The sequence below is a fragment of the Marmota marmota genome, unplaced genomic scaffold (assembly GCF_001458135.2).
Source record: "Marmota marmota marmota unplaced genomic scaffold, marMar, whole genome shotgun sequence".
Taxonomy (NCBI): Eukaryota; Metazoa; Chordata; class Mammalia; order Rodentia; family Sciuridae; genus Marmota; species Marmota marmota.
In genome coordinates this window covers 6768698-6783470 of record NW_026000108.1, presented here as the reverse complement: position 1 = coordinate 6783470, position 14773 = coordinate 6768698, and the positions used below count along the sequence as shown (strand labels likewise).

Here is a 14773-nt window from a genome sequence, read left to right as displayed (position 1 = left end):
TGGGAATCAAGATACCATTAAGAAAAGAACTGATGGCCAAAGGAAAAAGAGAGGAAAAGATAGCAACCGAGGGCAGCAGAGCACAAGACGCACCTGCTCCTGCTGGCCACCTGGAGAGCTGGCTTTCCATCCACCACGTGGCCGTCCCACGTGAAAACAAGGGCACATTTCAGTCACTACCCAAACAGGATTAAGGACCTGGCTTCCACACTGGCGGGCCAATCTGACACACTTTCCTCTTTGGATCCAGTCTTCCAAACACAGCCTATTAAAAGTTGCTTTAATTGGCATTTTGTTAGAAGGTTAAAGCAGACTTACCAAAAATAGCTTGTGAAGGAAGCAGATAAGAACATAAAAGGAAAATACATTCTAATTGTACAAATTCTTTCCTTTCACACAGACTTCTTTTCAAAAGTGGTTTTAAAATAGTGGCTGGAGAACGCAGCCTTCAGTGGTCTTTGTCTCCCACAGGCTCTGTCGTCCTTGAGGGCCTCTCTCTGGCCTCCGCGCCTCTGCTCCGACATGGTGTTGGGGAGGCTTCTCACCCACCCCACCAGCGCCGCTGACAGTTCATGCCTTTCTCCTTCCTAGGCAGGGTGTCGCTTTGGTTGATCCTTTTCTGTTTCTTGTTTCTCTTTGAGAACTGTTTGACAATCCTATCTGAGAGGTTCCAGCTTTTATCCTACTCACACACCTCTGTAGCCTACCTAGAGCAGGAAACACGGGAAAAGACACACCTCATCCTCACCTCCCAGTCCCTGTCTGGTGGGCAAGACAAACAGTAAATGACAATACAATTTGTTATGTGAAACACTAAAGATCCGTCGGAGACAAAGAGGAAAACAAAGTAACAGGCCCGGAGAAAAGTGAGAGGGGTTTTCAATGCACCACCCTCAGAGCACAGCCTTAAGGCCCCAAAGGGAATTGATCCTGTTGGGCAACTCGGTCCCACCAAAATTGTTCCCTACAACTCCTCATTTGTATTCTATCTTTGCATCGGGATCCGTAATCACCCTATTCCTAAAGCACACAGAGGTCATTGAAAATTTACAATTAGAATCGGCTCCGGCCTCTTTTTCCAGCTTGAGTTTTCTTTCCGCCATCCTCTCCTTTCCTTGGCCCGTGCTGGCTCCTGCGCTAACCCACGCACCTGCTCTTCTCTCTCTGGAGCAAGTTGGGCTGGTGGGGAGGTGAGCTCGCTCTGACTCACAGGGACGGGAGGTCAGCAGACATCAGAATCATCACCATGGTTGCCACGGCAACCATGGCGTTTGTTGTTGAAGACTGAGCAAAGTCGTCTGGTGTGTGGTGTGCCTTTACACCAACACTCTTAAGAACGTCTTATCCTCTCTAGGAAGTGGGACTGTTCTCTTTGTTATGAAGAAGAATTATTGGGTCCTCCAAGAGTCCTGACCATGGATGGAGGTCACTCAGCTGGACAATACTTGAAATGTTTCTGATAAAAATGGAGACACGGGCTATCCCTGGTAAGACACAGAGCTAAAGCTGGAGTCCAGAGTTCAGCTCACAGATGGACCTTAGACTGAGTCCAGGAGTGCAGTTCTGAACTGCTCCATCTCCTAACTGGCTCCATTTCATAAGTCCTGGCTACAAGAGGAGGAAGAGGAGGGGGGGGCAGGGCTAAGTCAGCCTGGCACATCCAGCCCAGTTCTCGTACTGCAGCCAGGAGGACCACTGTGCCCTCTGCTTGCCGTGCTGGCGTTGGACATGTTGGGGCTACTTCACCTCTCCTGGAAGGGCCAGCTGTGCTCAAGACTTGGAGCCACAGGGGCCTAGCATGGACTTGACCTCAGGCCTCTGAAGAGGGCTGTGCCATTCCACTCAGCCAAGGCTTCAGGGAGCTCATTGGTTCAAAGTTCCATGTGTCACGGCAGCTATATTCTGGTCACACTGATCCTTCTGCCTGGTTCTGAAAGCAAGTCTCCTCACAGGGCACAAGACCCACTCAAAGGCCCAGTGCTGGTCCCAGTGTCTTTCCCTCTCCTTGGGTCCAAGACGGACAAATGGGTTTGTGCCCCAACTCTGGGACCTGAGGCTCTTTTAATTGCCCTTTACTCACATGATCTTTTAGAGACGGTCACAAACTACCTTTCCTGTCTTCACACAGAAGCTTCTGCCAGAGCCAAGCTGGAGGCCTGAGCCCAGCTCACTGGTGAGAGAGTGGAGGCTCCCGCACTGTACCTGCTCGCTGCTGAGGCCCTCCTGCCTTGTGTCCGCGTTGCCCCGTCTTCCCCATCTCCTCAGCTCTGTATCTAACACACCTTGACCCTGGAGCTGACTAAAGGATGAGCCCAGGATCTGGCACCCCATAACCTGAAGAAGAAAGCCTCCAATTCTGAAGACAGGGACCTGGCCAACTCCTCCCTCACCACCCTTGGCCACACCTGCATCACCCAGGCCTGCCCAGGGCTTGCACTTCCATGAGCACACCATGATGTCCACTGCCCATTTTTACTTATTGAGATGCTTTTAAGCCGTCTTATAACTTCCATGCGGAATAATCTGCACAGGTGCCACGCATACAACTTCATGATTTAGGACGCAGGCACACAACCTGGAAACCACCACCACAGCACAGAGGGAGCAGCACATCCATCACTTGCCCAGGTTTCTCCGTGTCCTTTATTTTTTGTTATTTGCTTGACAAGAACACTTAACATGAAAGCTATCCCCAACAAACTTCTGAGTTCTTAACTCAGGACTGTTGACTAGGGGCCCCATGCCAAGCAACACATCTCTGCAAGCTATTCTTCTTGTATAACTGATTCTTTGCTCACGGTTTACTTCCTGCTTGGCAAACTCTTCTTCATTCTCCACGTCTAGAACTTACCTAATCTCTCCTAAGATCATGAAATTTGTTCATCTCTTTAAGGGATAATATGTTTGTCTCTACTTTCTGCCAATGGTCCATATTATCCAGGAATACAGAAAATTATTTAGGGAGTTTCTATCATTTCATTTGTTTGTCTTCAGAGTTCCAACATATGGGCACATCTGTAGGAATGTGAACTGAAATCACTGACTAGCCAGCCAGCTTCTTCGAGGGCTGTAAATCGATGGTCCTGGGGGTCCCGTGGTTGACAGGCTTTCTAATAGATCCTGGAGCTCTTTTCCACTGAACCGGCTCACAGTCTCAGAACCTCTGTAAAGTGAGGCTCCAGGCAACAGCCACCAATCAATATGAAATGGGATATGAACTTCTGTTCATCAAAAGATGCCGTGAGAACAGTGAGGAGGCAAGCCCATCCTGGGAGAAGATATTTGCAAGGTACGCACAAAACATTAGCATCCAGATTGTACACAGAAAACCCACAAATAAAGGAGAGAAACGGCACATTTTACCTTTGCTTTAGGAAGATTCTAATGGGGACAAAAAGCCTTGAGTTTCCTGTGCTCAGAGCTCAGCCTTCACGGACATAAAGACAGGTGCCAGGGGAACACGGGACTGTTTGATGTCAACAGCAGGTGTGAGCTGGGCTTGTGGCCCTGCCTGGGCTCTGCCCACCTGCTTTGTCCCCAAGCCCGCAGAGTTCGGGCTCTTGCTGGCAGCTTCCTGTCCTCATCAGGGACAGGCAGGGGCTTTCCGTCTGCTTTGGCTTCTCTTTGTGCTTATTGAATGGACAAGATCCTGAGAGTCCCAGATCCTCACAAGGGAGCTACAAAGGCTGAGTTTTCTGAACAAGCACTGATGTAAGGCACTGGGCATTTTGACAGAGAAGAAAACCTGCTGGTTCTGTTGGTTACAGCAGCTGGGATTTGGGCCCTAAGGTGAAAGACACTTGGTGAAGGCGCTTGCAAGTCGTTCAGCCCTGTTTCTTACTAAGTTGCTGCAGCTTCAACGGTGAGTCCATTAAACATTCCTTTTCTTATGCTTCTGGTAATGGTGAAAATGACAACATTGTCTACAGACTGATCCCCTTAAAAGAAAGCAGAATTCTCTCATAAAGAGGCGGGAATGACGGGGCTGAGTGACGTCAAGACCCTCTTGCTTGACAGAACAATGCCATTGACCTCGTTCTAGCATTCCAAGTGGTGGTAGCAGTTGGTCCACTGCCAAATCCAAGAATGTGCTAAATTTCCAGAATTGCATGCAACACTATACTCAGGTTTTGAGGACAAATTTTGAGGCAATTTCTCTATTCTTTGTTCATCAGTTCTTAGCTCTTCTGTCCTCGTTCGGCCTTCACAAATCCTGGAATTGGGAGCCAGTTTCTTAATCTCTCTGACCTTCATCTAGCTTAATTACAGAAGCAGGCAAAGGATGCCTCTTCATGTGGTTGTTTGAGGAAAGAAATGAGATAATGACTTAAAATTTCCACCCAAGTACAGACACATAGACGTGATTATTGAATAGTACTTCATCTCCTTCCCATGTCTCCTCCTAAATAAATAATTAGATAAAAGGGAACAAAAGACACAATGTCTAGCAAGTTGGCAAGCCAGACATTAACTTTTAAAATGGACTTTAAGGAGAATGCACCCAGACCTGGCTCTTCGGAGAAAGACGCCAAGCCTGGAGGATGCACAGGAATATTGGTTCTCTGGGAGCAGTCGCACCTGGATGTGGTCCTGCAGCTCTCTAGCATGTAGCCTAGCAGCTGAAAAGTGGCTAAAGCATCCCCTGGACAAAATGTACCCTGCACTGGGGAAATAGCTCCTATGACTCTGGCCAGCAAGAGGAAGTCGGCAGGGTGGTGTCTGGCACGTGGCACGTGCTCAGAATGAATCAGTAAATTGTCAGGCCTTTGAAAAGTACCTAGACTGGTGGCAGGTTAGGGAACAGATAAAAAATAATAATTATAGAAATTAGTACATTATCATTCACTCATCATTCCAGGTACTTTGAAAATTTTCTCAACTCCTAACCTGAAAAAAAGATTCCAATTCTTATTTTATACACCAGAAAACTAAGGCCCAGAGAGCTCCCCTCGCTTCCCAGGTGTCAAAGAGTTAATACACTGGAAAGTAGGAATTTGACTATCTCCAAAGGTATTCTTCCTAACATCAACCCCAGCCAGGACTGATGGGGACAGAGTCTAAACTAGCAGTGAAGGGGAGGGGTGGGCGTGGTCAGGAATACCCAGGGTGGGTGGCCAGAGGTGGGCTGCGGCACAGGGTTTGGGAAAAGACACAGGACTGTACCTGCTTCAGGGGTCCTGTCAGAGGGGCGACCAGGACAAACACCCACAGAGACAGGGAGCCTGGAATCTAGAAGCCATGACTCAAACCTGGGGGATGGAGGAGACATGGAGGTCAATGCCCCTGGTAGATTTTCCCTTCTATCTGAAGATATCCCTTAGTCTCCCTGATCTTTGGTTCTCTGAACTCTTGCACAAGGAGTTTCTGAAAATGAGAAGCTACAGCGTCTACTTCCTACTGTCCTCCATTCTCACCAAAAGGGAGTGGCGTAAAAATCCCCACCCTTCCTAGGATCATGTTGGTAAAATGTATAAGCAGATACAATCGTCTGACACTTGGAGGAAGTGATGTTTCAAAGGTAGAAACCCGTGAAGAGGGAGGAAGGGAAACCACACCTGACTCACCTTGCTTCCTGTGGCTACTTATTTTAAAGATAAGGTTGCTTTTATCCTCAAGTGGCGGTGTGTTTAAACATCTACTTATAATGTGCACGACACAATTTCTCTGTTCTTTGTTCATCAGTTCTTAACTCTTCTGTCCTCTAAAAATTTAATCCCCATTCAGAGCTTAACCCTTGGCCCTCTTTACCCAATTGGAATGAAACCACTCAGTGACCACAGGATCCCTGCCCCCCACAGCAGGGCCTTTCCCCTCTACTTACAAACCGTGCCAAGCCCCACCTAGGCCTTGCACAGGCTGTTTCCTCCTCGTCCTTCACACACCTTGTTGAATCCACTCTGCTTTCAGGTGTAAGCAGGATACAGCCTGAATGGGCTCATAGGGACTGACTTTAAATTTTCAGGAATTGTACAAACTGATTGTCAACAGCGCTATTATTAAAATTAACTTGCATAAGCTCATGAATAAATCGTATTAAAACAAAGGGAAGAAATACTCAAAACTCATTGCTTCCTGGTGACTTTTACTAGGGGTCCTTTCCGTGTGCTGGAAATGCAGCCTCCTGATGGCTGCTGGGCTCGTCTTCCACGGTCCATGAGCAGACGCTCCACAAGGGTGGTTGGACATCAGCCACAGTGAGAAGGGCCGCGCCACAGAAGTGCACAAATGCTCAGCACCAGGAGGGCTGCTCCTGAGGAGGTCACTGTCGACCTTTGAGAAGCATCCGCTGCGTGGGACTCTCCCACCCTCGCTTTCTTGTGGCTCCCTTCTCAGACCCCCAGTCTAGCTTAGACTCACGTGTGCATGATATCTTTTACTGAATCTCTTCCTAAATGGCTTCTTCCTCTGTAGCCACTCATTAACAATGTCTGACACTGTTACATGTAATTCTTGCTGGGTTTTGCACCCCATTATGATGTCCCTGGCAACAAAGTAATGCCCAGCTCCTATGAAGCTCTCAATAACTGTAAAAAGAATATTAAACTCAAATCATCAGGAACATTTAACTTGTGCTGAAATCTTTAGCCCCCTTCACGGGAGAATAATAGTATATCACCTTAGGTGAAGGAGAGTTCCTTAGGGGGAGGCTGTCTTCTTTTGGAATAGCATTGATGAGCTACTTGAGGTTAAGGGGAAGCCCAAAGAGTTGGTGTGCAGAAGCTAAGGTACAAAGGATGTGGCTAGCTGGGCTACGTGAAATGGACAGCAGCCCATGGCAGGAGGCTGGGGTCTGGCCACCAGTTCTGTGTGGGTGCCCAGTCAGAATGAGTTAAGAAAAAGATTGTCTGGTATTTCATTTGAGGTTTTTGTTGACAGGAGGTAAATAGCTCTTGACTGTAGTCTTCCTTGCTAACCTACCCTTAGTAAGTCCATGTATACATAGTGTTTGCACGCATGTAGATTAAAGACAGGCCACAGTTCATGCTTAGATCCATGCCAGGTGAAATACGTACAGGAGGCATGTGAGGACAGAAAGTGCACACACTGAGACAGTTAGATGTACTCCGGAGCGTGAGCTGGAGGACGTCATGCTAGGTGTGCATGGAAATCTCAGCCGTTCTACGCTTCCAGTTCATGAAGCATGTAAGACTGTGATTGGTTAATTTCTTCCTCTAAATCTTAAGGCCCTGGGGGACTAGGAAACATCAATTTCAGTGGTGGTCCTATTTCTATGTCTAGAGAACAGAACATGCTTCATTTGTGGCTGGAAGTCCCCTCTGAGGCAGGGGAAATGGAAAATCTGGAGCCAGCCAGACCTGTGTTCAAACACATGATTAAAAATGCATTACAAGATTGGCACCAGCACACCATTAGACAGAAGAAGCCAGTTCTGGTGTGTCCAGCACAGAGGGGCGATGATCCATCACAATAACCTATTATATATTTTTTGAGTAACTAAAAGGAGCTCAAAGACGCCAAACATAAAGTAATGATAAGGAAATGGAAATGTAAATTGCCTGATTTGATCAGTACATGTTGTATGCATACACCGAAATATCACACTGAACCTCATAAATACGAATGATGATTACAGGCAAACTAAATTTTTTTAACAAATATTTAAGGAGATGAAAATGTGAAATACCTTGGTTTCATCATTATACATTGTATACATATATTGAATTTCCAAACTATACCCCATAATATGTACACTTAAATAATAACAAAAGGTATAACTATAAAAATAAGATAAAGTAAAAATAAAGCATTTCTCATTTCAAGGTCATTATACTCAACCAGCAAGAACTCCTGGAGTCTACAGCGAGTAAGAATCAAGGAGAGAGGCTTGGGCAGATTTTAGAATACACTTTGGACACAGCAGCATCAATGAGACTTGTTAGTGGATTGATATTAAGGGTGGGAACACGGGACTTGTCCAGTGACTCTCTGATTTCTGAGAACAGTGACCTAAATGATGGCATCCCTCAGTGATGTGGGGACCATGCGGGACCACCACCCTGCAGAAGGACAGTCTGCCCAATGTGAAGGTCAGTGATGCAGGGGTAAGCTTCCACTGGAGCAAGGACAGCCATAGATGGTGGACACCGGGGACCCCTCAATGAGCAGGTGGGAACCCAGAGGTACTCTGAGTGAAGTGGCGTGACTGGACTCCCACAGATTGTGCTGTCCAACTTCCTGATGGTTTACTTAAATAAAGTTAGGGCTTTGACTTATTAATATGCATCTGTATTCTATATCCTGTTCTTTTGGGGGGAAATGGCAATAAAAAACATATTGTCTTCAGGCTGCACCTAGTTATGTTCCATGGAAAACTTCCAGCATGTGTTTTCCATTCCTCATTGATTTAATTTTGCTCTGCATAGGAACTGGACATTAAACATTGAAGGAACATGGCCAAGGGAATGTTGCAAGGGAAAGAGCAGAGTGGACAGGTAATTAATTGCATGTAAATTGCCTTTTTCTCAAAAATGTTAGTATTGTTCTTACAGTTCAAAGGTTTAGTCAACATCAAGAGCAAACCATGGCACCAACTCAGTACAACTGGATGTGACTCCAAAGAGCCTCCAGTGCAAAGAAGCTTATGCCAAATGGAACACAGAGACACATTCAGAAGAGTGGGCATTCTCAGCCACGAGGCAAACATTCCAGTATGAGATACCAACAATGATTATGTACTGCCAGGAAGCTGACAGCAATTATTATGTATAACATGCATATTGGTTAAAGTTTCTGGAAAAATGTTTCCTTAAAATAATTAATGGCCCTGTAATGCAATCAATCTTGGATATGTTTAGAGTTCAGTAAGTACAGAATGATATTACATACATGTATTGAAATCAAGAGCAAGGCTACACCACAGACCAGTGACCACCGAGGAGATGGCAAACCTGCAGTAACCAGTTGTTGAAGGTGCCTGTTAACTAGGGTGAAACTGGACACCTTGCCTTCGGCATTAGGTCAGTCTACGTCTCCAAACTATGGTCAACCAAATAGATGCTTTTTGTTATTCATACACTTCAGGATAAAATATTGTTCTGTTGATGTTTCTTCTCCCAATAGAACAAAAGAACACTGAGGTAGAAACTCACAGTAAGTCTGCTTCTAAGCACTATTTAGGGAGATGAGAGGAATAGCAAGGCAAATGCTTCAGAGTTCCTCAATGCTGTCGCCATTGACACCCAGGACTGGATAATTCTTTGCTGTACGTTGTCCCATGTTCAACAGTGTCACTGGCTTCAGTGGTAGATTCCAGAATCCCTTCCCTAATCATGACATATGTGTCCCAGGCATTGTCAAATATCCACTGAGAGGCAAAATCTTTTAATTTAAGAGTGTTTCAATATCTACTCATGCATACCTCTATCTAGTTCAGTAGCCTTTGACTTTCAGTGAACATCAGAATCTTCTAGAGGACTAATTAAAAACAGATGGCTGGGCTCCAATATCAGATTTTCTGATTCACTAGAATCAGGCGGGGCCCTGAATGGTGTAGGTTATCAGGCACTGGGCAGTCTCTGGTTCTGGTACCCACTAGTCTACCTCGTTTGTTCTCGCTGCTGCCCAGAGTCCCACTATTTTCATCCCTTGTATTTCATTCACTCATTTCTCTAGAGAGGTGTAAGCTCTCTCTCTATTTCCTCATCTCCACAAACTCCAGGCAGCATCCTGTGTGTCCCATCACATATAAGCCTGTGGCTCTCCCTAGGTCCACACCCAGCAATGGCATTGCTACCCAAAGGGTGTCACATGCTCTATTTCAATGAGTCCTGCCTGACCACAATTCAGAATGGCTGAGCCCCGCTGGGCTTCCACCTGCTGTGCATGAATAGGCTTAACCCCATTTAACAGTGTGTAAAGCTATGAATCTGGAAGTCAATTAAATGAACCCCATTCTGCCCCACCATTAACACAGCAAGAAAATGAAAACAACCCCCAGTCTGAGTCCTTACTGATTACTTATGGGGTGACCTTTCAGTGGCTTTGAGTTCACCATAGAATTTTCCACAACTTTCAAACTGGTCTTTAGCATTCAACCCCCCTATTAGTATGACTGTTCACCCTCTCTAGACTTCACGTCCTCAAGATGACAGAAAAAGCAATAGCTTTGCTGAGAATCTTGCCAGTGGAAAGAGAAGAGGCATCAGATCCCTAGAGGTCCTTGCAGAGTTGGGTTGGATTTCCAAGTCAAATCCCAAGATTGTTCATGGCCCCAAAATCCCCTGTTGCCTTGTATTCAAGACCTGCTTATGAAAGCAGAGAGTGACTGGGTGCTATGGATTGGACCTGGAACGTCCCCCAAAGGCTGATATAATGAAGGCTTGGTCCCCAAAGCAGCACTGCTCATAGGTAGGGTTCCTCAATCCCTGGCAACTGCTTCTTTTTTATTCTCCACATCTGCAACCTTCTCATTTCCACACTGTTGCATTGATGGAATTGCACAGTAAATAATCTTTCTAATCTGGCTTTTTTCCCACTCAATATTATTCTCCAAAGATTCATTCAAGTCATGTGTGTGTATCATTCATTCATTTTTTTATTGTTGAGTAGTATGTGATGATACAAATATACCACTCTTTGCTTACTCATCCACAAACTGAAGGACATTTGTGCTGTTTCCATTTGGGAGTTTATTATGAACAGGGTGAGAGTTTTTGTGTGAATGCAAGTTTCCAAATCTAAGACTGCAGTTTATAGTTGATAGTGCTTAAAGAAACAGCCAGAAGGTTTTCTAGAACACCTGTCCTGGCTTCCATTCCCAAGAGCAATGCATGCATAATCCAGTCTCCCACACCTGTGTCAGCCCGTGATTTTGTCACTGTATATTTTATATTTTTATGTTGCTTAGATCTCTACCGTCATCTCATTGCACCTAATGACATCTTCATGGTGTGATGGAAAGCAAATGTCCCAGGGCTCTTACTTTAGCCTTTCTAATAGGCCTGTGGTGAGCTCTCCTTGGTTTTATTTGCAGGGTCCTGAGGACTGGTGAGGAGGACCCTCCTGTGCCCCTTGCCTTCTGGGCTCCTCCCTGCAATGCCTGCTCCTGTCGCTCCACCATTTCCTACGTGAAATTTGTTTGCTGAGCTCTGAGAGGTCGCTAGGCCATCTAAATTCTGGTTCTCTGTCAGCTTGTGGTTTACACATTTCCTCCCAACCCAGAGTTTGCCTTCCACCCTCTCGATTGTGACTTTCAGAGAGCAAGCCTTTTTTAATTTTGATGAAGTCCAGTTGATCACTTTTACCTCTTATAAATGATGCTCCCGGTATCAAGTGTAAGTGCTCTTTGCATAGCCCTTGATCTCAAAGTTTCAGTCCAATTTTTCCCCACAAGTTTTACCATGTGGGTTTTTTAAATTATTTTGGTTTGGTTTGGTTTTGTTTATTGTATCCCTGGGGACTGAACTCAGTCTCTCGTGTGTTAGAAAAGACCTCTGGCTCTGAGCTACACCCAAAGCCCAGTGTTTTGTTTTTTTTTTGTGTTTTTGTGGGTTTGGTGTTTTTGTTGTTGTTGTTGTTGTATTTTTGCATTTCAGTCCAAAATCCACTTTGAGTAGTTTTTATGTAAAATGTGAGACATAATCTTGGTTTTGGTTTTGCATCTGCACGTCCAGGATCCTATTTAGAACGCCCTCCTCCTCCATAGCTTCATGCAGACCTTTGTCAACATCTTTTGAGCATGTGGGTCTCTTTCTCTGTCCCCAAGATTGGTGCCATTGGTGTCTATCTTTCTGCCAATACAACACAGCCTTGATTATTGTCATTACCTAATAAGTCTGGCAATAGAGCAAACTGATTTTTCATTTAATTCCTTTTTTTTTTTTTTTTGGTCCAAAAGCTTTTTGTCAATTCGATTTTTTCACCTTCTCATACATATTATAGGATAATCTTGACTATATCACAAAATACTTTGGTAGGATCTTGATAATAATCCTACTAAACCTTTATCTCAGACCAGAGAGAACTGAGTTCTTTCCTGTGCCACCTTCCAATCCAGGGACAAAGTTTGACTCTACATTTATTTAGCTCTTCTTTGGTAATTTTTAAATCAGTTTTGTACTTTGTAGCCCGCAAGTCCTATGCATGTTTTCTAATTGAACATCTAAGCGTTTTTTGTCATGATTTGAAATGGTGTCTGATTTTCAGTTTCATTGCCCATATGGCCATTGATGATGCATGGAATATGATTTTTTATTTTTATCTGTTATGCTGGGACTTGGCTGGACTCCTATTCCTCGTAGGTTTGTGCCTTTTATCTAAGTGCAAAGTCACCCGTAGTTGTTGTTTTAACCCTGCCCTCCTCCTCCTCTCTCTCTCCTGGATTCCCCTGATGGGCTTAGACCTTCCGTCTTGTCCTGCGGTCTGTGAGGCGCTCACAGAGGCTCGTGGTGGTGTGTGAGTTCCACTCCCTTCTCCATCATACGCAGACTGTTTTCTGTCTTTCTGCTTCCCGCTCACTCTTCTCCATTCTGACCCCTCCTTCTGCCATTGCTCCCGTCCACTGAGGGGTGTTTTATTTGGTTAATTGGGTTATTATGTTTTTATTTCTAGCACCTCCTCTTGGTTCTCCCTTGTATCTTCTTCCTGTCATCAAGATTTCACCCTCCTCTGCTAAGACTTGTCCTGTCATCTCTATCACGCATGCTGCTAATTGCTCACTGAAGCAATTTCTGGGATGGCATTAGGTGATCAATCTAACCCCTCTGCCATCTCCCTGTTGCCTTCTATTGATGGTCTTCTCATCAGGCAGGACGTTCTGGATCTTGGTGTGATGAGTGGATTTTGATTGAAAGCTGCATGCCCTGGGAATGAGGCTGCCATCCTGGATCCTATTTAAACTTACATCTTTGCTGGTTCTTCTGACTTCATTTGGAAGAGGGAGGAGAGACGCTGCCTCTGGCTCCCAGGGTCAGGTGGGTGTAGGAGTCCAGGTGGGAGGCATTAGGTGCCTTGTACTCTTCCCCAGCCTCCTTGGGTCCCACCCCTGTGGGAGGGAGCCATAGCTGATGCTGCTCCGTGAGATGGTCTCCTCTGCCACTGTCATGGGGAGGGCCTCATTCCTGCCAGCAAGAGGACAGTTCCAGCTCCCCACTCAGCTGCCCCTGGCAGCACCCCAGTGGGGATTTGGGGGTGGACCACAGTTCTGTCTGTGGTGTTGGGTGACGGTTATTTTCTGAAGCTTTGCAGTCTTGCGAGCACGCCTTTCCTGTTCCTTCAGGCAGAAGGAAGACAGGCTCATGTTGAGGTTTCTTTCCCCGGAGTCAGTTGGCCTTCCTCAGCTTCTAGTTTAAGATGAGAAAAATAGAAAGACAGCTTGGGGAACGAATCAGGATGTTGGTTTAAGGTAGGAAAAAAAGGTAGGTGCATAAGGGAATTAAAAGCAAAATGTCATTTAGGTATCCAAGGCTCCCTGGCCTGTCTGGCACCTTCTCCCCACATTTCAATTTTCTTCATGTTTAGAAAACAAAATATCTAGACTTTTAGTTGCACTGAGTGGAGAGATTTAGTAAAAGTATGTCCCCTCCATACTCAAAAAGCAGACATCCAACACATTCCTCCTTCTTCTTTAGAAACATTGAACTGTTCCTGTGCACCCTCAGGTGGGACATTTATGTATTCTCATTAGCCTGCTTACCTGACCTTACCAGAACCCTAACCCACAAAACCAACAGAAAGTAAAAAATCAAGGAAAAGAAATGAAGAAAAGAAAAATCAGCCATCAAAATTTTCCCAGGCCATGAGAGAGTTAATGTGGACTCTTGTGAAGAAGAATTCTCCAGCTTAATTCAGGTAGAAGCTGCTTCTTGATTTAATATTGCTGAAGCCTCATTTTTTGCAGCATTCATTCAGAAATCCCAATTTTAAAAATAATCATGCATATTCAACACTTGTTTCCCTGTCATTAAAATCTTCCCTACCTTCCCAAGCAGGAGAAGCTCAAGAAAAGAATCCATCTCTTTTCTGCCGCAGTCTGGCTGGGCACAATCAGGAGCCACTTGTCAAAAGAAACTAACTTTATTTTTAGAACCACACACGCCAAACAAAACAGCCTCTCAGGAAAAATCCTCAGAGCCTCAACTGCCATCACCGGCTATCCACAAGCCTCTCTCTCCCACACAAGCTTCTCTCCACCTCCCACAATCCTCCTGCTCTTGAGGCTGATTGGCTGGGTCACGTGGGCGGAGCCAAAAAAGTCCCCCAATGAGCAGCTCCGTGGTCTGAAAGGGCAGGGAAACAGCCCAATGAGCATCACCGCAGAGGAGCCAATCAGCTAGATGTTGCTGGGGCCGCTGTGAGCCAATCATCAGCCGGCAGCTGGAAGTTTGCTGGCAGCTGGAAGTTTGCTGGGGCCCCTTTGGATGTGGCTCTCAACATCTCCCCCTCTCTGTTTAAACAACAAGCATGTGGCTTAGGGACCGTGCCTGCCTTAGGTTGTCCAACAGTACATATGGTCCTTAGGTTGGTACCATTGCAATTGGATCTTACCCGTCACTGACTACCGGTCCAGTATACAGCCACACCTGCTGGAGAGGTCTTTGTACCAGCGGGGGGGGTGAGGTTCTTTGCCTCACCTCTGTTTGGCCCCCCAAATTTTTAGCTGGACGATCATGACAAGCAGAAGGGGAGGAAGATACACCAAGCCAATTCGACGGGCTCCTTTTGGAAAAACTTGTACCACCAATGACATCATGCAGCAAAAATTCACCCCCAACAATCTACCACAAGTCGCCATGGCACCCAACCAGGATACGTT

General features: G+C 45.7%; 1 protein-coding gene across 3 annotated transcripts in view; it reads left to right on the top strand.

The window, feature by feature from the left end:
* Positions 1 to 3565: 3565 nt before the first annotated feature.
* Positions 3566 to 14773, top strand: part of Clnk (cytokine dependent hematopoietic cell linker) — a 192898-nt gene continuing 181690 nt past the window's right edge. Inside the window, exon 1 of one of the 3 annotated variants that reach the window (XM_048784193.1) lies at positions 3566 to 3862. The gene's annotated coding sequence lies outside the window, so the exon portion shown is untranslated. The remainder of the gene's footprint in view (positions 3863 to 14773) is intronic. The other 2 variants (XM_048784191.1, XM_048784194.1) reach the window with 2 other exon arrangements.